Source organism: Onychomys torridus, chromosome 10 (assembly GCF_903995425.1).
Source record: "Onychomys torridus chromosome 10, mOncTor1.1, whole genome shotgun sequence".
NCBI classification, from domain to species: Eukaryota; Metazoa; Chordata; class Mammalia; order Rodentia; family Cricetidae; genus Onychomys; species Onychomys torridus.
The window spans coordinates 94,884,568-94,911,933 of record NC_050452.1 but is presented as its reverse complement, the minus strand read 5'-3'; the positions used below and the strand labels follow the sequence as shown (position 1 = coordinate 94,911,933).

General features: G+C 41.3%; 1 protein-coding gene and 1 pseudogene across 23 annotated transcripts in view; both read left to right on the top strand.

The window, feature by feature from the left end:
- Nucleotides 1–1,369: 1,369 nt before the first annotated feature.
- On the top strand, nt 1,370–9,573 carry LOC118591952 (annotated as a pseudogene).
- The window catches only part of Adgrl3 (adhesion G protein-coupled receptor L3), a 763,485-nt gene continuing 745,576 nt past the window's right edge, over nt 9,458–27,366 (top strand). For 13 of the 23 annotated variants that reach the window (XM_036200934.1, XM_036200944.1, XM_036200946.1 and 10 more), the window contains exon 1: nt 9,936–10,061. The gene's annotated coding sequence lies outside the window, so the exon portion shown is untranslated. Of the gene's footprint in view, nt 10,062–10,231; nt 10,535–27,366 lie in introns of those variants that run through there. The other 10 variants (XM_036200954.1, XM_036200952.1, XM_036200949.1 and 7 more) reach the window with 4 other exon arrangements.

Here is a 27,366-nt window from a genome sequence, read left to right as displayed (position 1 = left end):
ATATTTCTTAGCTATGCTTTGCCAAGTGGCTTGGTACCTTTCCTAAGTATGGCATGTCCATTTTGTTTCTCCCTTCCTCTGCTGGCTACTCCTCTGACTCCCCCTTCCTCTTCCCAGTATTGTCAGTTTGGCTCTCCTACCTAACTTTATCATGTTCAGTTATTGGCCAGTCAGCTTCTTTACTAAACCAATCACAGTGACATATATTCATACAGTGTAAATGAATGTTCCACAATTGTCAGCTACTTCTGGTTGACCAAATATATTTATTAGTAGAGTGCAAGTTAGCTGGCCTTTGTAAGTCTGGGACATACTAAGAATGCCAGTCTTGGGAATGTTTTCATATTTCTAGAATCTTGAATCTAGACCCTGTGGTATGATGTTTGTAATTTTGGAGGTTTACATTATCCATTTGGCAGTATATATAATCATGCAGGAAACAAGCCTTGGACTTGTATGTTGCAAAGATTCTAGACTGTGGTAATTGTGGTGGGGGAAACCTACAGTAAGTGTGGACAGCACTGTGGCAGCAGCTGCACACCAGTGTCAATTCCCTGAGCAGCTGCTTGATGTTCCTGGTGCTGCGTCTTCCCAGCCGTGCTGGATTCCAGCCTCAAACCAAGAACCGAAACCACACGTCCATTGCTCAAGTTGCTTTTGTCGGGTATTTTACTGCAGCAAAGAGAAAGTAACTAATGCAGTAAGATAACCGTGTTTTTGTGAGCCCTGAATACTACAAAACAATCTTCTTTCTCAAACATTTACAGTAAGTGGCTGTGTGCATGCCGTATTGAACTTAATCTGGAGTTATGAAAGGTAATTAAATTGTGGGCTCTAAAACAAAGTAGCTGGGAAAATTATGCAGAGAAAACAAAGCTTGCTGGTGTTTTCAGAGCCCACTAGATTTGGTGTGAATGTTTGCAAACATTTGAATTTTTTTTGAATAAAAAAAATCAGAGACATTAATCCATTGGGAAGGGGCATTAATGCACTAAAAACTCAATATGTGAGAAAAATTTACCACTTAATGAAGAGAAATATATCAATTTGAAAAGCCACCTGTAACCGTAGCATTTGGGACACTGAGGCTGAAGGATTGCCATGTCCTCAAGGCCAGCCTTTGCTATATTGCGACAACATGGGAAAATAGAAGCATGTACATCTAGATCCATAGCTCCCATGTGTTTAAAACTGCTGAATGCACTGGTCACCTTTTGAATTATAAAAAAGAGTGGATTACTTTACAAAGGAAGGAATAGAGGATGCCAAATAAGTAGGACAATCTAATCTGAGTAAGATTTTATAATTTCACATCATCAGTAAAGTTCCCTCTTGCCACAGCTTGCAGTCCCACTCACTACCAGTATAAATGCTTTGACTACCCACCATCCTTCACCAGATGGATCCAGATGACTCTAGTACCCTGACCTCATTTACATTAGCCTTATGCCAAAAAAAATTAAAATGTAAAATTTGGTTCAGATGCCTGAGCCTTAATGATTCAAGATGTAGACCCACTAGCTGATGCTGTAGCTGTTAAATGAGGCCAAGGAGAAAAGAGTGACTGTTGAACAGAGATGAAGAAGTCCCAAAGCAACAAAAGATGTGGTGACAGTTGCAAAGTGAACTGATTTAAAGGATAAATGTTAAAATGTAAGAGCTACATCCCAGCAGTGGAAATGCACACCTTTAATCCTAGCACCCAAGATGACAAAAACAGAAGGATCTCTATGAATTCAAGTCCAATCTGGTGTACAATGAGTGAGTTTCAGTACAATCAGGATACTCAGAGAAATCCTGTCTCACCCCCACCCTCAAATCTGAGCTACACTTGTTCAAAACATTGTCAATAACACAAATGAAGAGGCACCATGGAATCATGAGTGATACTATTCTGGCATGCTCTATTTTCAAGGAAGGCTTTGAGGAAGTCAGCAAAGTGCTAATCCAGAGGAAATAAGAAGATGTGTGATGTTAGCTGTTGATACTGAAATTGCTGAATTTAAAAAGCAGCCAAAACCTGTGTCAACTCCTGAAGCGACTTCTCAGGATGCTACAATTTCTGCAAATGGGGACACAGACATTGGAAACATCAATTTTTGTTTATTTGTTTGTTTTTGAGGCAGGATTTCTCTGTGTAATAGCTCTGGCTGTCCTAGAACTCATAGAGATCTGCCTGTCTCTGCCTCTTGAGTGTTGCAATTAGAGGTGAGTGCTACCACTGCCCAGCTGGAAACATTCTTTCTGATGCAATGAGAAATATTGGAAGAAAGATCCTCATCACAGTGAAGGATAGAAAAACAGAGTGATAAACTAGAAATTATTGAGGGCATGAAGTTTGATAGAAGATGTATCTCTCTACATTTTATTAAAACACCAAAAGGTCACAATTATGAATTCCAAGATGCCTATATTGTGTTGTGTGAAAAGAAATTCTCAAGGTTGAGTCCATTTTATCTGCTTTTAAAATTGCCCACTCTCACTGGAAGCCCTTTCACCAAAGACACTGGTGAAGAAGCTCTAAGTACAGTGGTTTTCAACAAGCCGAAGTTGGTCTTCAGGTTGCAGCAGTCAAAGCTACAGGGCTTCGGGTCAGAACAAGCTCAAAGATATTGCTGTTTGCTACCAGTGATGCAGTGTTTGGAGAGGAAGCACTGAATCTAAATCTTGTAGGTGTTCAAGCTCATGACTTAGAAAAGGTTGGAGAGGTCATTGTCACTAAAGATGGCACTACTATACTTTTAAAAGGAAAATGTGACAAAGCTGAAATTGAAAAAAAACATACTCAAAGACAGGCAGTGGTGGGGCAGAGCTTTAATCCCAGCCATGAGGAGGCAAACGCAGGAGGATCTCTGTGAGTTCAAGGCCAGCCTGGTATACAGAGTGATTTCCAGGACAACCCAGGCTACACAGAGAAACCCCATCCTCGAAAAATCAAAAAAGAAAAATATATTCAAAAAATCACTGAAAAGTTAGACACCATAACCAGTGAATATAAAAAGGAAAGCTGTATGAGCATGTGGCTAAGTCTTCCCATGGAGTAGCTGTGCTGAAAGCTGAAGGAACAAGTGACATTGAAGTGACTAAGAAGAGTTACAGATGTCCCCAACACTCCAAGAGCAGCTGTTGCAGAAGTACTTACTCTAGGAGAGGGTATCGCTTTGTTTTGCTGCAACCCAGCCTTGAATTCCTTAATGCCTGCTAATGAAGATCAGAAAATTGTCATACAAATTATTCAAGAAGCACTCAACATTCCTGCAGTGACTATTGCAAAGAATGCTTGTGCTGAAGGATCTTTGATCTTTGAGAAAATTCTACAGAGTTTCTCAGTGTTGATTGTGATCCTGTGCTGGGAGATTTTGTGAACACAGAGGAAAGGGGAATCATTGATTCAACAAAAGTTGTAAGAACTTCTTTACTGGATGCTGCTGGGGTGGCCTCCATGTTAACTACAGTGAAATTCCTAGAGAAGAGAAGGATCCTGGAATGGGCACAATGGGTGGAAGGGAGCAGGTATGAAACGTAGCATGCTATAACTCCGAGAATAGTGGTTGGCCTTATTATTCAACTGTGACTGGAAACTTAAGGCAGTTAAGTTCTCACAACCAACACTGAGAAACTCTGTAGAATTTTCTCAATGATCAAAGATCCTTCAGCACAAGCATTCTTTGCAATAGTCACTGCAGGAATGTTGAGTGCTTTTTGAATAATTTGTATGACAATTTTCTGATCTTCACCAGCAACCTCACCAACAACTTCAGAGAAGTCACCTCCAACAAATCACCAAATAAAAGGCTGGTGACTGTATCTATCAGTTACTAGTTCCAGTCGTTGACAATGTGATGGTTTACTGATGTCGATGTCAATGCCTACATATAAGTTATTTTGTATTTTTGAGTTTGTATATTCCTGATACTGGGTGAAAGAGCCATGTACCAGTGCTCTGCCCTCAGCTTAAATCATTGAGGCATGTTTGCTATTCTGTTCTGGTCAGGATTAGATGAGTAGTTCAAAAGCAGCCTTTGCAGGGAGAATAAGAACAATTGTGCACAAAGTAAATAAGTCTCCAATCATGTGTCAACATCTGTGTAATAAACTTCTATTTAAAGTTTAAAAAAAATTAAAAGGCTCTACTGTAAGGAAGTTGTCCCTTTTTGGATAAGTTAATTTATCCCACACGACAGTAATTCTGATAGGCCATACAGTGTGATGTATGTCTAGGTCTGTATTCTAGTGCACCCCAAATCCTTAGAATTCTAAGCATTCACTGCATACTAGCAGTCTGAGCACTGTGCTTCACTGGCAGCTCTGCAGATGTGATTTCACTCTGATTACCTTGATTTGTCAGTGTATTTAGGCCTCACAGCATTTAAAAACGTAGCTGTCTGCAGATACTTGATTGGGTATTAGAGGACTGTCCCTGATGGGCAAAGCTCAGTAATTTGAAACCCTATAAGTGCTTACATGCTTTTGAAGAAGAAAGGTCATTTTATGTGAAGGAGGTATCCTCTCCTGTCTGCATTATCTAGTTACTTGGCTACCAAGAGATTATAATACGCAAAGTCTGGCCAAGGGTAGTGAACAATGTTAATTCATGGGCTGAGAAAGAGCTAAGGAATGAGAGGAAAGAATCCTGATTTTTCAGGTGGACACAGGATTGTCTGGAATACTCTAGATCTCCCATCTGAGGAAGGAATGAACAGGAAAAGCTGTGTGCAATTTTAGGAAAAGGTTTTGGAGGCCAATAACTCTTTTTCTTCCCTTCTTCCTTTCTCCTCTTTGTGTCTACATTGTAGGACTAATTGCTAAACTGTAATTGGGAACAAAGGCTACAAGACACTTTGCTGTATTACTGCAAAGCATTAATGAGCCAAACTGAAACATTCTGAACCTCCACTGTACTGCATTTTCCTCCAAATTGCAACTTTCCCTCTGGATTGAAACATTTGCTGCAGAAGGAGAGAGGAGACTTTTCAACTGAGGTTGAAAACTGAAGTGGTAAACAGGAGGTAAATAAAAGGTCATACACCCCAGAACAAAAGCTTGGAAGATTATTAGATATTTGAGTGCCCTTGCCAACAGTAAAAGCAGCTGGGGGTGAAGACTGAGCAGACAGACTGTGCAAAGAAAGGAAAGAAAGAGAGAAAGAAGGAAGAAGGAAGGGAAAGATGTTCTGAATATGGAGCTGCCTGCAGGCTACTTAGAGAGCTCCAGCCTCATGTCCAGGTGGGCTTTCCAGGGGTACAGTTGCTTTTGACTTATCTCTGCTGTTCTCTAACGAGCCCCTCACCTGCACTTCTGTTGGAAACCCCAAATGAATACTCTTGGGGACACCAAATTGGACATTAGTGCAGTTCTTACTTTCTGAGGTTAGTAGAAATGGGTGTGGCGTCTCTCCAAGAAAAGTCCATCACACAACAACTTCCTCATGGTGCAAAATTTTGTATGTTGCATTTCCTTTAGCAGGAACTATTTCCTAATGTTTACTGGCTGTATGTATCTACTCTGTAAACCTGTTTTCAATGTTTTAAATAAAATTTCGTGATGTTTGGGACTTCATTGTGCTTATTGATTTGACAAGAATCTTTTGGTATGAAAAGTATGTTATTAAAATTTAATTTTTTCCTCTCCTATTTAGTTAGATATTCTGATTTTTAATATTTTGAGGTTCTCTTCATTTGGTAAATACTGATTTTCCTCCGATTAAATGGCACTAGAGCCAACTCCTTCTAATGTACTGGATCAAACTTCTTCTCAAAAGCACCATTCTAGTATGCCTGGAGCTACTTTGTATAAAGTGTCTGTGCTCCTTAGTAATCTGCTTTCGTCTTTTCTCCAGCAAGGAGTTCAATACAATTGTGTAGGGGGAAAAAAAAAGATACAGACTTCCTTTACTTTCATAGAAGACTCACCTGAGAAAATATAGGCAAGATCATAGATTTCCTAAATCTGAGTGGGAGGTTTGCATCTTAACCAAACATAAAAGACTGTGCTCATCATATCAAAAGTGACTTAGGAGCATAATGTTTGAGCTTAAAATATGGAGAGCTGTTATGAAACACTGCAATGTTGACACACAGTTAAGCTATACAAATAACCAATTCTCATCTTTTCAATGCCTTTTAAAACCATCAGTTGTTTTTACTCACCTTCTCTCCTTTCCACCTCACTATTACGATCTTTGACATTTTTGTTTATTTTTGGTCAAGTTCTCTTGGGTGAACAGTTTCAATTATTTGTTTAAGGGACTATCCCTAGTTTTCCTGGGAGATGTTCCACATTTTGTTAAACACATTACTTACAGACTTCTTAGTTATATCCATGAGTTATTTATATTTAACTTTCTAGTGTTCTCACTAATAATATTTAATATCTTTGATTTACTTTATATCTAATACATCTAAAATATTCTTTTTTTACTTTTCTATATATGCCCATCAAGCATATAGCAAATAGAAACTGAGTTGTTTCCATTCTGCCTACTTTACAACTAAGAGTCTCTTGTCACAATTTACTAGTTTATTTGTTTATTTATTTTTGTGAAGCTATTTGTTTAAGTTAGAAGTGAATCCAAATATCAGTTTTTATTTAATTACTCATGGGAGCTTGTAGCTGTCCTGTACTAAGGAAATTCAAGCAGTCATATTTGAGCCTATGAAAATCTACTTCATTAGAATTCAGCCATTAAATATCTTTGGCTTTCTATTCCCCACCCAAAGAAATTATTATATACACAAAGAACTATGGATACAGTATAATTTTTTTTTTCCTAGTACAGAAAACTAAAGCTTGGAGTTTGCCTTTAAGATAGCTCTTATAATATGAGAGGATATAGGGACAAGCAGCTAATCATGTAAAAAAAAAGACAGAGATAAGCAGGATGAACTAGGCACTGAGGTAAAGGTACTACCAAAGTGCTGTGGGAGCTAGTCACACTTTCGTCCCTGTGACAACATACCCAGAAAAGCAGCCTCATGGGAGGGAAGGTTTGTTTTGGCTTACAGTCTGAGGCCTCAGTCCATGTTTAATTGGTTCTGTTGTTTTTGGTATCTATGGTACAGAACGATACATGTGCTTGTGCGGTGAAGCAAAGCTGTTCATCTCACAGTGACTGGCAAGCAGAAGTCAAGGTGTGTGTGTTGGGTGGAGGTGTCCTTAAATCCTCTGCAAAGTCACACCCTCAAGGTTGAGCATCTTTATAGCAGGCCCAACCTCTTAAAAGTTCTCCTGCCTCTCAATAGCAACAGAGCGGGGGTGGGGGGGTGAGACAGACTTTAACATAAAGACCTTTGGTGGACACTTAGTATTCCAATCTTAACAGAGAAGATAATGTATGCTGTGTTTGTGTGTGTCACATGTCATATGTTACAAGAACTTATTTTCTCACCTTGGGATAGATAAAAAAGGCTTCTTGTGAATTGAGCTTTGAAGAATGAATGCAATTCTGATAATCACTTGTGGTGGAGATGATCACCTAATTATGATGAACTTTAGATTCTAAAGATGTGCTGGGGTTGAAGTTACAAATTTATGAAGTTATGGATTCTCATTGGACGTTAGATCGTTTTGAAGTTATATACAACCTCATGCAACTTCTGAGACTTGAGTAGGGAAGCGATGTACTTGTTGGGTTCATAAATAAATCTCAATTGCTAGAATATGGTGATATATAAAACGCCTCCTTAGTCATTTGAAGTGATAAATTTTATTGTAGAAAAAAAGGAAACAATAACCCGCTTCGCCATTTCACTTACAAATCATCTCAAAGAGGTACAAGGGTTGATGAAGGTCACCTGAGCAAACTTTACCACAGCAGAAAGCATGGAGTTAGAGTCAAGGCAGGTTTCTATATGTTTTATGGTAATATTTATTGATATCATGAAATAAAAACCATTGAATTCCCAGGCCTCATTTTTTTTTTTTTGTTTGTTTGTTTGTTTGTTTGTTTCGGAGAAAGATGCTTTCAGTATTGCTGTGAACTTGTACACTGAGGTAAGTTTGAAGGAACATAAAATGGACCAAAGGCAGGAAATTCTTTAGAAGTAGGCACCCGCATAAGGACCACGTGGAGTAATCTGCACCTGTAAAAAACGACACTGGCAGAACTCCCAGCCTGGTACCTCTGTCACCTCCAGGGGAGTGGAGGAGGAAGACAAGAGAGCAGGAGGGAGGCGGGGAGAGTGAAGAGATAAGAGTGGAGAGAGAGAATAGGGGAGAGGAAAGGGAGAGTAGAAAAAGAGAGAAAGCAGAGGAAAGGAGAGAGAGAGAGAGAGACATGCTCCTAGCCAGGAGAGAGGTACCCTTTGTCTGACAAACCCTGCCAGGGAAGCCTCCTGTAGCCGCCCCGCGGTTCCCACCTCCAAGCGTCTGCGGAGCGGCTAGGTGGAGCCCGCGCCCGCAGAGCCCTGGCGGACTCCAGATCCGGGTTTTGCCGGCCACCCCTTTCTCCGGCTGGAGCCCCCCTCCTCGGTCCGGGGAGCTCTCGCGCCCGTCGCCCCGCCGGTGGTGGCTCACTCCGGCCTCGGCTGCCTTGGCCGCCGCTCGCACCCTGCCTGACTGCGGGCGCGTCGCCCCACTAGCCTGCTTGGCCCGCAGCGCTCGCTCGGGTTCCCAGGAGCGGGGATGCAGATGGCACGGCCGGGCCGCGAGGGCGCCGCCGCCGCTGGCATCTCGCGGACTGCGCGCTGCCTCCGCTCCCGCAGCTGCTGCCGCCGCCACCGCCTGTGACTCGCCCCCCCTCCCCTCCCCTCTCTTTCTTCTCTCTCTCTCTTTTATTTATTTATTTTGTTGGCCTCGGTCCTCTTCCTCCCTGGTGTGCGCGCGCGGGCTGCACCGGTGTGTGCTGTGGGCAGGAGCTCGCCCGTGTGGTGTGCGCGCCGCGGGGGACAAGCGTGTGCGTGTCTGGAGGGCGCCCCGAGCCTCTCAGTGGCTCCGGAGGGGGAATCTAGAAGAGAGAGAGAGGAAAAGAAAAAAAAAAAAAAAGAACCGAAGCCGGCGGCCCGGGTGGTTGGCGGTGACGGCGGCGGCTCGGAGCCCGGGCCCCGCGATGAAGCTCCCGCATGCCCGCAGCTACCCGGCACCGCCGGCGAGCTGATCGGCCACCACCACCGGAGCTCGGGGCTCGCCACCCCCGGCAGGCACGCAGCCCTCCAGCGGCCCGGCGCCCGCTCTGCCCGCGCGTCCACGCCGTGCACCGGGAAGGAGTTTGCGCGGCTGGCTCCTGGGCTCTCGGAGCGGTTTGCGGGCGGCAGAGCGGACCCTCTCCAGCCGGAGCACCTCGGGGGCCAGCAGGAGGAGGACGGCGAAGAGAGCTGGGCGGAGAAGCCAGTGCTGGTCCTCGCCGCTGCCCCTACCTATCCCCTCCCTCCCGCTCGGAGGCGGAAAGGGGAGGACGAGGAAGAAGAAGAAAAAGAAAGAGAAGGGGGGTGGGGTGGGAGAACTGGATATAAAGATCGGCTTGGGGGGGGGATGGTGGAAGATTTTTGGTCTCCTCAGCAGCGGCTTTTCTTGCGGCGGCGGCGGCAGCGGCAGCGGCAGCGGCAGCGAGAGAAGGCAAGGCAGCCCCAGCTATGACTGCCGCATGTTAATAGCTCCCGCTTGGGTCCGCGGGCTGCAGCCGAAGACACAGCCTGACTCCGAAGTTGTGCAACTGTGCCCTGGGAGAGACATTTGAACCCTCCTTCTCTTTGCTCCGCTTTTGCCCCCCTGGGGCGTGTGAAGCGAGGAAACGTAAAGGAAGACTAGCATTTGGTTTTCCCGGCTTCCCCTTTCTCCATGGCTGTGTAGAAGAAGAAAGGAAAGAGACACTTTTTGTTGTTTCTTTGACTGGGGTCTCCACCCTCCTGCCGTCTCTTGCGTTTTGATCATCATTTTTTTGCTTGGTGTGGCTGGGGTGTCTACACTGGGGCCGGTCCAGCTTTTTTTTTTTTTTTTTTTTTTCTTTCTTTCTTTTTTCTTTTTTTTTGCCCCGGGGCTCAATGGATGGATTGTGGAAAACTGCACCGGGTTGCAGGTTGTTGAGCAACTGATGGGACCATCTCAGGGACCGGCGGTTACGAAAGGTAATTTATTCTTTGCACTCTTCGTAACAGTGGTCGCCCTGCTCGGGTGCAGGCGGCGGCATCCGCTGGGCGGGCAACCGAGGGGGGTGCGGGGTTCACGTACACTCACCCTTCCACTCACACATTCGCCTTCGCACACCACTCGCCCTCACGCGCACACTCATCTAATCGTGATGTGGAGCGGGAAGGGAGCCTCCTGGCTGGTGGGCGCTGGGGTTTGGCACGGGTTCGAGGTTCTACCAGCTCCTGGGCGATGTGGTGACCAAGGGAGATGTAGGGAAGAGAAAAACCCGCGCACTGGCAGTCTCACTCGCCGGGTGACAGGAACGAATCCCACCCGGAACATTTTCCCTCCTTCGTCCCCCAGCGTTGTCCTTTGGTAGGGGCAGAAATCAGCCGAGGGGGCGCCTTTTCTCTGCTCGGCTGGAGCAACACTGGAGATGGGAACGGGTTGGAGGACGAAAAGGGACCCGGTGAGGAGCTCAGTCTGGGGTGATGGCGAATGCAGGGTGGTGAGCCTGGTGTGATCCTCCCTGGATGCCTGCCTTGGAGCATCCAAGGTGGCCGAGCTGGCCCAGGTCGCGCCCCTGAGAAGTGGAACTGCGTTGCCTCCTCTTGCGTCTCCCCTCTTGTGTGTCCCCTTCAGGGCAGTTTGGTTTGGACCTGAGTGCCTAGGCTTTGTTGGGCGACTGTGGTTGGAGAAAGCTACCACTTTTGTGGTTGGCACGGGGTTGAGCTGTGCTGGGAGTGAGCACCCCCTGTAGAGAGGGTGTTCAATGGTCGGGGCGTCCGAGGCGCCAGGGTGCGGTGGGCAGAGTAGTGGTGGCCCTGGTGGCGGGTTACAGGTAGAGGAGTGGGCATCACCATGCTTCGCTTGGGAGAGGGACAGTCTCTGGGCTGAAGCGGAGCGCCGGGAGCAGCACTACCCAGCCTCTGGTTCTACCCGGGAGGTGGCAGCTGAGCATACCAGATGTCCAGCAGTGCAACCCCGTGTTTGTAGGGGTAGTGGCCAGGGGTCGGCGTGCATGTTTTCTGTGTGTATAGGATCCTGCGCGTTTGGGGTGGCGGGGAGACCTTCGCAGGGATGGGAGACCTGGAGCTCCTTGAGTGGAGCTTGTTCATAGAAATCGCTTGGGATCCGCTTAGCTGGAAAATCTGGTTTGAGGAGGCCCAGAGGGCCCCTGGTAGGGTTGCGAGGAAGCCTGGCGGCAGGTTCCCCCTTCCCTGGAGATGTGTGCAATGTTTGGAATCGCTGGTGCAGCGCTCCCTGTACTCCAGATTGGCCTTGACGAGGACCTGCCAGAGCAGTCACCTCTTGCAGATTTGAGTAATCAAGTGTATCCTGCAGAATCCCCAGTCTTTGGAATTATCTGGCCACTTTCTCCGCCCGGATAGAAATGTGTGTTGCTTTTTATTGATGACCAGCGATAGAGCACTTGGGCGAACTGGAGGCTTGGGAGCCGCCTCCCGGGTGTCTCCTCCCCGAGGCTCCTGTGGTCCCTGACTGCAGTAGTTAGAGAACATTGTAAACAACAGTGTAAGCATCTTTGGCACCGTCTCCCTCAGAGCCTAACCTGCTGGTGGTGTCTGGTGTGTTTACTTTCCTGGGCGAATTACTTATTAGGAAGTATAAGGCTGCTTACCCCTCTGATTTCACATCTTTGCAGCCAGGTGCTGGGGAAATTGGGGAGACAGGAAGGGAAAATGCCTCCTGTGCTTGCCTCTGAAGTAAATAGGAGGTCTGCTTATGTTGGTGTCATATGGGCTGTCATCGCTAGTTAAAGAATGCCGTCGTAGAGTCTGCAAGGAAACACTTGAGTGATTTTGTGTTTGCAAAGTCAGCTGCATTTGCCTGCGAGATAGCAGAGGTTAGCCAGTTTGCTAATTCATTTTTTCAGTCTGGAATGGTACTAAGTGATTAGCAGTTCTGGCGCCCAGTTTATCTGTATTGGGATTACAAGTAGAATGGCTAGTTGTTTTCCAGTATCACCCACAGAGGATATCTGATCATTTCTGTAGGAATCGAGAGGATCTTTATGCTGAAATATCTCTCAGCTTTGTTGTTTTCTGTGTATTTTCTTATTCTCTCTTTAAGAAATTGGAGGATGGGTACCAGATGTACAGAGATGAACACATTTTAATAGACTTATGCTTGCAAAGATAACTACTTTTAAAATACAATAATTAAAACATACTGCATGACCTAGTTGTATATTACTCCTGACTACTTTGATGCTTGTTAAGAATGGCGAGGATCTAGTTTGTTTTAAAGAGTACATCTTTGTAAATGAGTATTTTATTTTTAAGTACACCTTAATTAAGGTTTTGATCACTTCACAAAGCAAAGGTTTCAAAGGACAAGTACTGAATCATCCACTGATGCCTAATTTTGAATAAGTTATGTTTTATAAGAGATATTGTAAGTGACCCTGACCATATTAAGGAACTTTGAGAGTTCTGGCTTAACCCCTAGAATTTTGTGTCCTGTGGTTTTTTTTTTTTGTTTTTTGTTTTGTTTTGTTTTGTTTTTCTCCTTTCTGGAGGGTCTGTGTGAAAGTCTCCCGTACTTGCAAACATTTCTGAGGATTGCAGAGCGCTTCCCTTCCCTCCCAGCAGCTCTCACCAAAGTGCTCTGCAGTGTGCTGGAAGATCCCATCAAATCTGTTCTCTGTTTCTCAGCAGCATGTGTTTCTCAGCAGTCATACATTCCACAGGTCCTGATGTCATTCGGACTGAGTCTGTCTATGTATTGTGCTGTCTAAAGGTGAATATGTCAAGAGTATTTGCATGCCATGCCATAGCATTGTTTAATCGCTAAATACTCAACAATCTGCTGCTCTGGGACACATGGCTGAGTGGACTACTTTTGTAAACCTGGAGTAGGAGGAATGATGAGTACAAAGGCTTATGTGAAGTATTTAATTTTTTGAGGTAGAGATGTTAGGCTGCATCAGGCCTCCCTGGCCAGAAGAGAGATAAGCCAGCCTGTTATTTGTCAGCTGGGGAAATGCTTTTGATGTCTCGGTTTAGGATGCTTAGTGTGATGATTAGGCTTCAGATTGAGAGCCCTGCTCAAAAATATGAATGGAAAGTTTTCTCAAGTAATTTTCTTAATAATATTCTCCTTGCAGTTTGCAGATGCCCCCCCCCCCCTCCAGGGAATAATGGCTAGTGTGGGACTTACTGGCTCCAGCTCCTGAGCCTGGCATTGTTTCTAGTATTCAGCAACAGGCAACATTTTTATGGACTTAATTTATCTTTGATTCAGAAAGAGCTATAGCCAAGAAAATCGTAAGTAGTAGATTTAAAAAAAAAGTATAAGATCACAATGATTGAGGTTCCTCAAATCATAATGCAAAACTGACTTGTTTTTCAGATTTGATCTGGGCCACTCTACAGTTTGGTTGAAACTCTTGGAAAGGGGCTGCCAAATGAAAAAGACTTACTGTTAAAAAGTAGGGCCTTTTGCTTCGGAAATCAGCAAGGAAACTGAGTGTGATCTTTGTATTTAGGGTCATGCACTGATTTTGAGAAATGTTGAGATGCTTTAGTTTACCCTGGTGTGAGGGGTGCTGAGAGTGGTAGTGAGGAAAGAGAGCTGGCTTTCCCTAAGGTTCACAAATGGCTCTTTTGCCTTTGATTCCTTAGATTTGCATTACATTCAAAACGTGCATTTGCTCACTTAGGGTGGAAGGGAGCTGCTTTGTAACTTACCCTTGTTTGCCTTTTAGGGCGTGTGTATTCTCAGATCATTGTTGCACTTGTGTACTTTTATTTCATGCAAATGCTCGTTTAATGAATGCCTTAGTTTATAATAAAAACAATAGCACTCAAATATAAGCGCATTCCAAGATTTCTTTTGCTGTATCTCACTCATACACACATATGCACAATCACTAGGTGTGCATGCACATGGTTATAAAAATTTTAATTCTTGCAGAGAAAACTCCAGTTTTGAAAAATTAATGTGAACTTGTTTCTAGTTAAATTAATGATTTGTATGCTGTGCAGTCCCCTTCCCACCTCAGAATGTGTGGAATAATATTCCTGAACTGGATATTAATGAAATTAATTTTACTCCATAAGTAACCAAGTATAATGTTTTTCTTAAGATTATGAAATGTACTCATTCATTGACCAAAAAAAAAAAAAATGTGAAAAGAGATAATTAGTTGTCTTACGATGAAGCAACCGAACTCCATTTATTTTGGGGATGGGTATAGTTATGTCTATATTTCATCATGGCAGATTACTATAAGCCTTTTTTCTTTTTTTTCTCCCTCTGTGGTAGAGCTTGAACCTGGTGCTTTGTATGTTCCAGCTAAGTAAATGCTCTACTACTGGGCTACATTTCTAGACCAAGAGTCTATGAATATTAATAGGGAATGAAATTATTCATGTCTTGTTATGTCCTATTGACATTATTAAAAGAAACTTAACTTTAATGTTAATGAATATCTTCATAAGAGTAAGTAGAGGCCAAACGAAGCTAAAATTTTGGCCTATATTATTCAAAAGTTTAAATGGAGTAATGTTAATGGCAGTCCATTCGCATTGAAAACTGTCTTCAGGAAGAACAAATAAATCTTCCAAATAACAGCATCTGTCTTGTGAAATTTACAGTTCAGTTGTTGTATAGAGCTGAGAATGTTCTCAGACCAGTGCTCTCTAAGTGTGGTTCTAGGAACTCATGAGCTATGAGACCTCTTCAAAGTTTTGCAAAGAGAAAAAACATTTTCATAGTCATACTTACACTTTATTTGACTTCTTTTTTCTCCTTTTAAAACATATACTCTTGAGATTTCCAGAAGGTGTGTGGATCATGATGACATCATTGTTCTGATGGCATATGACATGTGTACTCCTGTACTCCTGCCTTCTGAGAAACTTCTGGTTTACTAACACATAAACAGTGATAATTTCAGATAGCATACTCACAAAACACTTTGCATCATTCATTTTAAAAAATATAAAGGAAGCCTGTGACCAAGAAGACTGAGACCCTCTTAAACTTTTCCTGACATCTGTCTCCTTTACTTATAAATGTCACCCATATGACCATAAAAGGGAATATTTAGAGAAGAGTAATCACACACAGCTCAAGCTTCCAGAACTCAAGCAGGTTGGAGATTTTGTATTTACCAGTTACTTAACATTATCATTATTCTGTTCCTCACTGTTCTGTGAAAAATTTGCTGTTTAGTGTTTGGGTCAGCACAGATGTCCAGTAGGATCTGCTGACCAGCACTTGGATAGTTCAGAGGAGCCAGAGAAAAATTTAAATCTACCTAGGAGATGTAGATCTTTCATAGGCAGAATGGTGTAGAGATAAAGAGAACCATATGTTTGCCTAGGTTTTAAGAAGCTATTTGACATGGAGCAAGACATTTGCTCTTATTGTATCTTAGGTTCCTACTTTATTCTAATGGGGTTGACAGTTGTGTCACATTCACAGACTGTTGGTGAAATTTAATAGGGGCATGTACTGAAAGATTTGAAAACAGATTCTGGAACACAATAGTAATAAATAGTCAATGACTGCTGTCTCTATTGCTGTCATTATTATCATCATCTTTAATATTGAATCTCCCCAGAGTCCTAGGAAATGTTAATCAGTTCCTTATGTATGCATTAAAATCTTACTAAATTAAAAACTTTCATGTAAAAAGATAATCCTTATTTTATTCTTGTATCTTATAACTCATGGAGAGTTGTTGGCATTTTTTTTTCCATAGGAGAAATTAATAGAACACCTTTGTCTATTTGAGCTAAGGTTGAAGTTGGGTAGTGTGAGTGCTCAATTAAAACAAGTTTCAAAGACCCTAATTAAATATTTATGCATCTTGGGAATTATTAGGGAGGAAATCACTTTTCTGAAGTGATATCAAGATGACTCACTACATGCTTAATCTGTTAATCACTACCTAAGCACCACAACAGGCCATTTCAGTGAAAAGGATCCTCGGAGTAATTATGTCCTATGGTTGAGTCTGCATATGAGTGGTTGAAATGTCAAAGTAATAGTGAAAGAAGCTCTATATATAAAATTAGCTTATTAGGTGCTAAAGTTTTGCTGGAGAACTCTAGTTCTTGTGAATCTAGTTTTCAGACAACTGCTGAGAACTTTACCTATATAAGATATACATATATATTATATGTGTATATATGCATGTATGTATATGCATAGACTATACATATTTTTGCATGTTTTCCATGGATCTCTCTATATATAAGTTTGAAATCAGGCCTATCACTGTGAATTCAGTACTATAACATTCATGATCCTCAGCACTTGGATTAATGCCTTCACAGTTTTACCGAAACTAAATTGTACTGCCTAGATATGCAGAGCCAACAACTGGTTTTAAGCATGAACATTTCAGAAATGGCCTTTGAAATGGAGACACCTGATTATACATTTCAGCATCCACAGATCTACCTGCACCAGCTCTATCTGAGAAACAAAGAGAATAAATCCACAGTGCTGGTTTGGGAAAAAGAATAAGAAGTAAATGTAAATGTGTCTGCTTTCAGCTCAAGGGAGCATTTGATTCATGATACCTGGTATTATCAGTCACTGGGTTATTAGAAATATCCTTGAGTACAATCATTAAGAAAACATAGCTAAATCAATTATCATTTTCTTAATTGAAGAGTTCTTGATGAGCTATGAAAATCAATAACATTTTATTAAACTATTGAGAAATGTTTGGTTTCTAGTATTTGTCTTACTGTTCTTTCTTCACCCTCCCCTTTGTTAAACATTTAAATATCCATTTCTGAGTGATTCCTCCTCAACTAAAATGTTAAGTTCTCTACTAATTCTTCACCCAAAATAATCCGGATAGAAAAATAAATTCTCTTTTGACATTGACCTAGCACTAGCACTATGCCTGAAGATTGACTTTAAATCATGAAAATAACCATTTAACTTAAGACATTTCAAGTTAAACAGCAGAACTTCTTTTCACAGGGTGTCAACAGCTCTTTAAGCATTAACTGCCTCTATGTTGTAACCAAATCAAGTCATCATCCACTTCCAAGATTTACAGATTTCGATGCTTTTGAAAGATTTATAACCTCAAAGTACAAGTACTCATAAGATTGCTGTACATGAATTATGCAAAGGAAACCTTACAATTCAGAACCTAAAATTGCCTTAAAGTCTAGAAATATTGAAAGGCTCATAAATGAATCCAGAGTTGAGAATGAACATCTGTATTCCAGTGACAGTTGCCAATAAAAGTCTCTTTCTTCTCCTTCTTCTCCTCCTCCTTCTTCCTCTTCTTCCTTTTCTTCTTCTTCTCCTCCTAATCTTCCTCCTCCTTCCTCTTCCTCCTCCTCTTTCTCTTCCTCTTCTTCTTAATGTGTGGCTCTTCTAATTATCTAGCTTTATGTGGAGAAGGAAAATTTACAATATAGTAGTTTAGAAAATAAGGTGTGGAGACAAGACAAAACAAGAAGCCTGCATGTTCAACAACTGACTTGCTAAGATGCAGCACACTTAAGTGTTTGAACGTATGACTCAAGAAAATGAAAGCCAACTTCAAAACAAAACAAAAACTCCGACAGAGCTTTCTGTTTGATCAGCCTGTGTTGGTGTTTGTGCATCCCGCAGAGGCAGAGTGTGTTACTATTCAGGACAGCCCCCAGTGGCTCACAGTAGCCTGAGCCTATGAGAATAGGGGCAAGACTCAGCCCAGTTTCTGATGTTCTGCTCGGGTGGGTAACTTGAATGCTAAAATGCATTCCATTGACAGCTGGCCCTGTGAGAGCCTTTCAACAGTCTCCTGTTTTGTTTTGGTTTGGTTTCATTCCCCCTTCCTTTCCTGAAAGCTCTTCCAAATAAAGACTTTTGGTTGAGAGGAAATGGGCCTGACTGATGGTCATCTTTCCACATGAGATTTGATTTCTGGCAGGCAAGGGAAGCTCAGCTGATTTCCATGAGCATTTTCTTCCCTTCAAATTTTCAGTGTTCTTGCTTTGTCAAAGGCTAAGGGTTGTTATTTGAACCTTGACTCAGAATACTGATCATGACTTCAAGGAATGGACAAAGGACCTATTGAGGAATAGTTTGGGTTAACACAAGCCATGGGTTATCCATTGCTTTTCTTCTTTATAGTGGCTCTAAATGTTCCATAGAAGTTTTCGAGGGAGTTTTAATTCTATTAAGAGCAGTTGACTATGGACAGAGAACTGAGGCAACTCTTTCCTTTAACAATAACACAGGCTTTTCAGTTTAGGAAAATTTTCACTTTCTACAGCTTTCTTCTGTCTGACAGTCAAGTGCTTCAGAGTCATTCTGAAATGATGAACATTTTACGATAATATCTTTAATATCGCGTTTACTTTCATTCAACGTAAAATGCTTAGGTGAGATGTTATATTTATTATCTTCTTCTTTTAATTGAGAAGACATTTCAAGTTAGTTTTAGGTTGAAATGATTAATTTGCTGTGAAGTTACTGGTTTTTAGGTAAAACTTTTTTGGTGGGAAGGGTGGAGGGTCACCTAAATCAGTACTGTTTAAGTATCGTCTGCCCCTGGGCTTTTGCTTCATTGCAAGCCTCTCCCTATTCTACCTCTTTCTCTTTACTGTGATGTTTAGAAATTTTGGTAATTGGATACTTGGGTTACAGCTATCTACTATAGCTTGAGTAGCCCCAAACAGAAATCCCCCTATCTGAACCACCCTCTCTTCTTAAAATTCAAAACTTATTCAACTACCAATATGAAGCCATGGGAGAGGTTCTTCACCTGACTTTAAATGCAAAGTCGTATATTAAAAATCTACATTCAGACAATGTGTAGAGGGAACATAGGAAGCATGAAGGAATTTTGTGTTTATACTTGGGTATCATTTCCGGATACCTCACTATATACATGCAGATGTTAAGCAACAAGCAAATATTCCAACCACAGAGCAGTTCCGTCCAAGCAGTTTGGACAAGGAAGACCACATCTGTACTACTAGCAAAGCAGGATTGGTAAGGATGTTCCATTTCCTCTGTGGATGGAAAGATAATTAACTTGGATAGAAGACTCAATTGAGACAGGATGATTTCCCACAGAATAAGGAGAGCAGTTCATATCATCTGAATGTGCACTATAGTGACCCTTTATTAACTGATAACAAACCAGCATTGGAAAACTGGCTAGGACAACCATTGGTTGTCTGTAAGTCATGATCTTGTACAATGGTTCCATACATCCTCTACCCAGAAAACCAAATAAGATCATGCAAATCATGGATTAGAAATGTTCAGCTTTTGTTCAGAAACACCTGCTCTTGCTGAAACTGTGTCACAGGTCATCAAAGCTCTGCATTTGTGAAAACCCACTGAACACTGAAAGATGTCACTTGCAGAAAACTTTTTCATTCAATGTTGGAGTTACTATGGAGTCCAAAAGGCAAACTGAACTCAGGTTTGGTCAGAATGATGGCTTCTTCTTGTATATTGTTCACATTGCAGAGAATAGTGCTGTTCTTAAGGTTTGAATTAGATTATATAGGCACCAAGTACACCCAGGTGAATGGAGCTTCCCAGATGTCAGATCAGACAGTACTCAGGATGGAATTAACTCATGTTTCAATCCCACACAGTCAGAATATCTTTCCAAAAAGGAACACTTAGTGAACCCTTAGTGAAGATGGCACAGAAGAAAAGTTATCCTAACAGGAACTGGAGAGACAAAATTATGGTATGGGCATAAACACAGCGCAAAATAAATGCAAACAGCAGTAAAAGAAGGACTAGTATGCATTTATGGATATGTATCCATCCATCTGTTTGAGCATTTACATTGGCTAGTGTGCTCATTATGCCTTGCTTCAGATGGAAATGCATGTTTATTCAAGTAAACCTTCTGTTTAGAGACAGGCTTTTCAAATACATAGCAAATGGCATCTTTCAAATTATAGTGGCTAAGTAACTTCATCTTTGTGCAATTACTCCAAGGAAACTTTATCTCAGTATATTTAATATATTATTAAATATATTTTCAAATGACAGACATTAATCTATTTCTATTATGTCAACATCAGAACCTGAATGACCAACCGAAGTTAAGTGGTACCCTGAGGTATTATTTATAAGAGTGTAGGGTAGTAAATGTATTCTTTTTTGCATATGTATATGAATATGTGTGGGGTGGGCATGTCTATGTGTGTGAATGTAATGTGTGATGATAGGTGAATTTATGTGCATTACATGTGTGTAGGAGACCACAGAATAAATATATAAGAGAGCATCAGATACCCTGGCACTGATATCATAGGTGGTTGTGAGTCACCACGTGGATCCTCAGAATCAACCCCAAATCCTGGGAGAGCAATAGGTGCTCTTAATTACTGAGTCCTCTCTCTAGCCCCCAACTTATTATTTGTTTTTGAGAAACAGTCTCATTGTGAATCTGGAGCTTCTCAACAGGGCTAGATTCGCTGGCCGTTGAGCCTTCGGTATCCCCCTGTGGTAGTAGCATTATAAGGTCACAGTCACTTTGTGATAAGCACTCTAATGACTGAGTCATCTCCCCAGATTTTTTTTTTTAACTTTCTAGTTTAGGCTGGCCTTAAATTCTTCATTCTCCTTCCTCGACATCCCTATTCTATGCATGTGCCGCCATGCATAACTTGTATTTTATTTTGCCTTTTCTTTGTTTAAATGGAAAGTTAGGTTATTTTCCATATTTTTTTGGGGGACTGACTCAGTTGTAAGTAGTAACATATGAAGACAATTTAGGAGAAATCTTAAAGGTTAATAGAAGTTTAATTAGAAGAACTCCCCTGAATATCGACCTTCGTTATTGCTGCAGGTCCCTAAGGAAGAAAGAGCATTAAAAATCATTATGCTATCAACATTGTCTTTTGGTGATTTGATGGTATTAAGCATACTTTGAAAGCATTTCCTTTTTTGGTGCATTTGACTAAACGTGTGATCTTATCTTGGTGAAACAGCCTGCTGGGCTGCAGACAGTAGTGTCCAGAAATGAAATTTGCTCAGAGCCTCTGAGCAGACATTTATTCAATGAGACCTTTCTTGAATAATAGATGCTAGTGAGATAGCAGCAGTAGTGTGCCTGTGTGTTTTGTGTGTGTTTTCTCCCTTGAAATTACGAAGGGTGGAGACAAGAACAATAGCAACACAAAAGGTAATGGAATACAAAGGAAAGCATTGAGTTTATAAGTGAGATATTAGCCCGCTTTATTATAAATCCACAGCATTATGTGTGAGCAGTCACAATATCAGTGTCAGAGGACTCTGCTTGCCATTCTTTATGGATGTTAGTTTGGACCGGTAATGGCTGGATTTTGACTCTCATTCATTTTTCCTATGGTAGCTTATTGGATATTTTGAAGATGATAAGTAAATTATATTTCATGATTACATAACATACTCGTGCTGAGCATTATGAACAAAAAGTTAAGGCAGAAGCCATTTAATATGTTAATACTCCTTATCTTAGTTAGGGTTATTATTACTGTGATGAAACATCATGACCAAAATACATTTTGGAGGGATGGGATTATTTGGTTTACACTTCCATATCACTGTTCATCATTGGATGAAGTCAGGACAGTAATTCACAGAGGGCAGGAACCTGCAGGCAGGACTGAGCAGAATCTTTGGAGGAATGCTGCTTATGGACTTGTTCCCCCTGCCTTGCTTAGCCAGCTTCCTTAAAGAGTCCAGGACTGCATTGAATCTGTAGACTGCTTTTGGTAAGATGGTCATTTTTACCTAGTCAATCTTACTGAGCATAGGAGATCTTTCCATCTCCTGATATCTTCTTCAGTATTTTTCTTCAAAGACTGGAAGTTTTTATCTTACAAGTCTTTCACTTGCTTGCTTAGAGTTACCCAACATATTCTATATGAAATTCTTTACAGACCTGAAAGGACAATACTCAACTTCATATGGAAAACAAAAAACCTAGGATAGCTAGAACAATCCTGAACAATAAAAGAAGTGCTGGAGGTGGTAAGGGACAGGTCTCACCATTCCTGATTTCAAGCTGTACTACAGAGATATAGTAATAAAAACCACATGGTATTGGCATAAAAACAGAAAAGAAAAAAAAAAAAAGAATCCAGGACAACTGATCCAGGAATGGCCCTACCCACAATGGACTGAGATCTCCCACATCAGTCACTAAGAAAATGCCCCACAAGCTTGCCTGCATTGGCACCAACTTATTGGCTCTTAGTTTTTACTAGGATAAATGATGTCACAAGGAATACGATAATGTTGAAACCTTGGTTGACTCTCCACTTGTTCTGTGGCTCAGATTCCTTACATTAGGTTAGAAAGCACACCATAGTTTGTGACTTTTCACATGTCTGAGTGTGCCTTCTGGGTTACTTTACTTAGCAATTATTAATCCTTAGTTTCCTAATGTAGTAACTTTTACCTTTTTTTTTTTTTTTTTTTTTTTTTTTTTTGGTAATTTTTAGCAGTTACTGAGTTACTTGTTTACCAGGATATAAAAATGAGGCTTCCTCTATAACAAAGAAAATAATTTCCTGGATATTTTAATATTTGAATAAGGCTGTGGATTATAACTTTAACTGCTGGGACTTTCCTGAATATGCCCCTTATCTCAATTCTTTGAAGCTGTCATTTTACAAAACTCAAGATTCACCAGACTCTTAATGGAACACTGAACTGACCATTTGATGTATCTTTGAAAATTCAAGTCTGAAAAGTCAGAGTAAATGACCAATAAACACACTTAAAGCAATGAGATTTGTGTATGAAAGAACAGAGAGAATTCATTGAGGTAGGGAGATAAAGCTTTATGGCTTACAGTTTGTAAACGTGAGCATAAATACTGTTAAATATACATGTGGTCAGGGATCTGTTCGTAGAAATGTATTAGGGTCAAAATTTGAGGTGGTCCACAGTGCTTATGATGCACATTTTTGTAATTTGTACACTGATACCAGAACTTCCTACATTTGATTCTGTTAATTCTATTTGTGTGTGTGTGTGTGTGTGTGTGTGTGTGTGTGTGTGTGTGTGTGTGTGATAGTGACTAGCAGTACTCTTTAAATAATGCTGCTGGGAGTTCTGTGTCCTTGTGTGAATATATACATTTCAGGTATAGTTCCAGGGGACAGAGCAGGTTACTCTCCTGCTCTGTATTTTGTGTTACTCTGCAGCAGAACATATTTATGAGACAGATTACAATGCTTGACAAATAAATGATTGTATAACTGCATGACTGTGCTCTGTGGACTTGCATGAATCAAATGAATATGGGAGTAGCTATTAAAGTTTCTGTGTCAAGATAAGTTCGAATGACTGTAGCAGGAATCTTACAAGTCTTATTAATAAAATCAAACCTGAGGCCAGTTATTGGGGTGAATGCTGGAAGGTCAGAGAAGCAGATCAAGCCACAGCTTCCTCACCTTGCTAATTCCTCAGCTGATCTTGTTTCCTCAGACTGCAAGCTTCTGAGTCCTCCTCCAAATGAATCTCAGCTGAACTGCTGCTAGAAGCCTAAAAGCTTAACCAGCCAAATGCTTCTTGTTTCTGGTCTTCACGCCTTATATAATCTTTCTCTTTCTGCCCCCACTCCCTGGGATTAAAGGCGTGTGTCACCATGCTGGCTGTATCCTTGAACACACAGAGATCCACCTGGCTCTGCCTCCCAAGTGCTGGGATTAAAGGTGTGCACCACCACCACCCAGCTTCTGCTGTGGCTTGCTCTGACCCATTTTCTAGCCACCATTTTTGGTTCTGTATCTAGTGGCTGTGTGTTCTCTGACCCCGGATAATTTATTAGGGTGCACAATATTTTGGGGAACACAATACCACCACAAATGACGTCAAAATTTGCTCTTTTGTACACTTCCGTTTCCTTAAACATTCAGCTGTGAAGAGCTAATTTCCTAAAGTGAGGTGGTGGGGGTGCAGCTTGCCGGCCTTGAAGCAGCCTTCCTTGCACTGCCTCTGGTTCCAGGCACTGTATCAGCACAACAGAGTTGTGTTCCAGCGATCATAATAACTTCTGTCTGTCTCTTCTTCAAATAGAGGACAGGATAATGATGGCTTCCTTTAGAACGTCTAGAATATAAAGGAAAGTGGTAAAGCTCATTCTAATAGAATTCTAGTGGGGGTTGGGTTGGGATGTTTCTTGGCTGCAGAGAGCTTGCCTCACAAGTGTAAGGACTAGGATTCTACTCCTAACATGCATCCATGTGGGCCTGTTCTCACACACAAACGCACACACATGTACATGCACACACATAGACAAACACACACAAACAAAATAAATAAATTAATAAATTAATTAAAAACATGGACTATCCTTACTTGCAAGTTACATTTTCAAAAAGTAAACAAGCAACTCTCCATTTTACTCATATAACAATTTTCCCGCTATGTCCTCCTTGAAGAGCCAATGCATAGTATTGCATGTGGTAATTGGATGTTTTTAAAAGATAAAATGGATTATATGTTTTTGTAGTAGTTTATGGTAATGTGATATAATGAAGGTATTACATTGAAATATTAAGAATTCTAATACATCTCTCTCACAGACTTCAGATTTCTTTGTTGTACTAGTAACTGAGTGTTGTGAGTCACACTGTAAATCCCAGAACTCACAAGGCTGAGGAAACAGAATTGGGGATTCAAGACCAGCCCCGGCTATTAGAAACATCTTATCTCAATGTTTCCCTTGCCATTATATGTTTTTTTCCCCAATAAATCAATTCAGCATTTGGTATTGCTTCTTATATCGTCTTTCTTTCCCACATGGTTAAATGTTAAATACCTTTGAAATCCAGGGTTTTGTGTCCAGAGGACCATTCTTTCTATTTTAACACTTCTTTTAGAAAACAGAAGTGTGTACACTGAATGCTGAGTGTATTCATGTCCTTCCTGTTTTTCACAGGACTGAATTTGTTTACATAAAATTTTAAGTTATTATAAATTTTCAGTATTATATTGTGTTTAAGCTCTAAGAGAAGTTGAGGGTGATCTTTTTTGAAAGTGGATATATGCATCTAGTAAAATGTGAATGCAGAGATTAAAAGGTCTCTCTGAATGAACATCGAAGAGACTAGAGCAGAGTTTTAGACATTGGAAAATTTATAATTTTGTGCTGAGAAAAATTCCTGTCAATGGCCTCGTTTCCTTATCTGTTAAAATAGTGGTAAAATAGACTTATTTTCATTGATATAACAAGTGAGTATGACAATTGAGCCAGGGTACGCACTACACGCTCAGTGAATAAAACTAATTATTTGTTTGAATTTTTAGATTATCATGTTTTGCTGAAATTGATTCTCTTCCCCTAAGTATACTTCTACATTTTTCTGCTAATCCCTAAAGAATATATTCACTTAAATTAACTTTATCATTCACGTCTGTCCATTTATTCCAGATGTCTTCAGGGTGCTGGGGATATGGAGCATAACATAGCAGAAAGATCCTCTGACTTTATGAGACATGCAGAATGATGGAAATTAGATATTAAACCATGTATCTGATTCCTTTTTTATTTAGTTAAAGTTGGTGGGCCCTGGAAATCCAGAGTGCCTTGACAATTTATCTGCAGTTTTAGATCTTCTCTAAGGTGGAGACTGGATGGATTCCTCAAGGCAAGTAGGAAGTCTGGGTGTCAGCCTGGGGGATGTGCTGCTTCAGAGACACTGGTATCAGAAGAGCACACCACAAACACAGTGGACCAGTGGAGGAGCGATGGGGCAGAGGGAAGGGAGGAAATTTTGAAGTACTGTTTTGATTTGGCTGTATGGACATCACATCTGAAATTGTCATCTTACAAAATGTGCTGGTTAGTTTTTGTCAACTTGATGCAAACAAGGGTCACCTGGGAAGAGGGACCCTCAGCTGAGGCATTGTCTTAATCAGATTGGCTTATGAGCCTGTCTGTGGTGGCATTTGCTTGATTGTTGATTGATGTGGGAGGACCCCGTCTACTGAGGGCATTGCCACCTCTGAGCAGGTGGTCCTAGGTTTTATGAGTAGCCAGTAAGCAGCAGCATTCTCTCCTGGTTCTTCTTTGGGATGCTGCTTGAATTTCTGTCCAGACTTTTTTTCAGGAATGGCCTGTTACTTGGAAATCTAAAAGGAAATCCACCCTTTTCCTCCCCAAGTTGATTTTGACCACCACAACTGCGAGCGAAGTAGGGTGTGGAGGAAGTGGTTAAGGATGGAGAGTGTCTCTGTATGAGTTGATGAGCTGATGTTGAGTGTTGGAATATTATAAAAAGCACTTGCTCTAACCAGTAGCCAAACACTCTCTTTGAGATGAGGATGCATACAGAGACTAAAAGCAGGCTGTCATAGTTTAACTTTGGTGGTGTGCATCTGTGTGAATCACGGTTGGAAGAGAGACTCCTTTGCTCCAGAAGCATAGTTGGTACTCACCTTATCGTAAGTTTCCTTCCCCGTCTACAGCCTTGTGTCTTTTGGCTTGGAGGAATCTGTAGACATGGAGGAAGCTGGTGTAGCGTACCTGTGCTACAGTTTAACATGTAACAGCAGGAAATTAATAATGTGGAAAGAATTGAGAGACCTGTGATGCTGTCATTCACTCTCTGAGAATAGTCTCTCCTCTATCAAGATTAAGGCTGTTATTAAATTTTAGGGCATTTTTTGGTGGATGGTGATATAACTACTTTTACAGACATTTTGAGCAAATTATTTAATATTTATGAAAAGTGATGTATGTCCTTGAGAAAAAAAATCTAGTGGAGAAATTGTTGGTCAAAATCAAAATAATTATGGCTTGGGAAAACCATCTTAGTGGACTAAATTTATTTACTGGAGTAAGTGTACTGTTATAAATATGGGCTCAAGTCTTCATTCAATGATGAATATATATTTACTGAGAGATTCTTCTGTGACTGGTTCAAATACTACTGTGATAAAGATCAAAACAGGGGAAAAACACAGCATTTCCTGAGAATTTGGCCCAGGGAGCTCGGACAGGCTAGCTAGGGAAAGGTTTTCTGACTGAATGATCCCCGAAGACCTCACAGAAATCGGTGAGGTAGACAGCCAGCTCTCTCTAAAACAGAACACCTTAGCTTAAGGGTGAGGGAAGAAAGGATCTGTTAAGAGGCCAAGGAGAGCACCTGGAAAGAAGGGTGGGAAAATATATATAAAAACTGGCCCAAGACGTAAGCAAGAGTCCAAAGTGGGCAGTAAGAACGGTCTGGAGGGCCCTAATGACAGGACAATCCAAGCCTCTCTGTCACTGCTCAGCTAAATGGTGTAGTTACATCAGCCTTCCTCTGGACCCTTCATGGCCTTTGTGCTTTTTATTGATGT